Source organism: Sphaeroforma arctica (assembly GCF_001186125.1).
Source record: "Sphaeroforma arctica JP610 unplaced genomic scaffold supercont1.170, whole genome shotgun sequence".
Lineage (NCBI taxonomy): Eukaryota > Ichthyosporea > Ichthyophonida > Sphaeroforma > Sphaeroforma arctica.
Window position 1 is genome coordinate 32,396 of NW_014040388.1, and position 1,667 is coordinate 34,062.

Below are 1,667 nucleotides of genomic sequence, written 5' to 3' on the forward strand. Positions count from 1 at the left end.
CTATATATTTGTATACATATCAACATTATGTTAAAAGGGGGTCTTTGTATTTGTAGGTGTATGGGTGCTAGTATCAAATTAGCGACATGAGGTGCACTTTCTCTCTCTCTAGTAGTGTCTACTCTTATCAGTTATCAGTACTTGGTTGCTTTGACCTCCATCACCTTAAAATTGTCTCTTCGTGCGAGAACTCCTCACTTACACACGCAGCAGGCTAATCGTCCGATCGATATTCAGGATTTCCATTTTCAACCAATGAACTTCCAAGAGGATGCTGCGGTGACTCGTGCCATGGCCCCCTTTCAATTTTTAAGAGGCATTCGTTTCGAATTTCGATGACTGTTGACGCGAGCTTGAGGCGACTCGACAACTTTTAAGTTTTAACGAATTGGATCATATAAAAATAAATATATTTTCCATGTGTAATAATATTTAGTAATATTTAAATTTGTCGACTTCAATATTGTCTTCGAGCCACCTTTACTCTTAATATCCGTTTATGAGCAGATTTACAATTTGGGTTTAAGTTGCTATCTTAAGAACGGATCATATTGGTCCTATCAAATCAATTTGAACATTTATAATCCAATCACAAAGAGTACAGTAAAATATACTCTAACAGACTGAAACTATAGCAATTTTTTAACAAGAAATACTGATAAACCTTTTTTGCGAGGGTTCTGTTGTTTTATTTCCACAAAATAATATACGTATTTACGAACAAAAGAAAACAATCACACCTATAAAAGTCCTAAAAATAGTAAATTCCGTTCAGACTTCAGTTGAAGTGGAGTTCTCGAGACGTTCGGTGCAGTCGTTCACACTACACACACACAAAAGTTCACAGTGAATGATCCTTGGGACTCTGGAACTCTGGGACTCTGGCCGCCGGACCCTGCCTCCCAGGAGTCCCAGCCCCCAGAGGGACTTTTGAGTACCTTCAGGCTTCACTGCTTCAGGCAGCCTTCAGCCTTCAACTTTTCAAGTCTTCAGCCTGTTTTTGAAATTCTTTTGCAAATATCCATGTGGGCAAACCAAAATAATTAAAAATGACCATAGTCCAATAAAAATGACTTTTTATCATATATCAGTGACTCAGTAATTTAGAATCCAATCTTCCCTGTAAATCGATGACGCAATTGGGATAGTGATTTTTTTTATAGCAAAATATTAATATAAAATCCATTCTTCGGAAGCCGAAGCCCGAAGGCGAGGATTCGAGCCTTCGAGGAAGTCGTCTGCCCTGATTCCTGAACCCAGACGAACGGGACAGTAGAGTAGAAGAAGAAAACCTAAAAAATAGTCCAGATCCTTGTTTATGGGTTATGATTAAGTACCGAACCTCATCGAAATATTTGCCGCATGGTTTCAAATGAATTATCGATTTGGCTTTGAATACGTGATAAACAACATGATTCAGCTGTAAAACAGTAACCAGGTAGTCACCGGACGCACAAACACCATGTCGGACCAGAATACTGAGCCCGTCGCGGCGATCGGTGTGTGCCCGAGCAACATTTTATTTATTATATCGTATTGGTTATAATAATGTAAATATCTACGTACAATATATATACTATATATATATATATATATATATATATATATATACTACACACACCACACACACACACACACACACACACACACACACACACACACACACA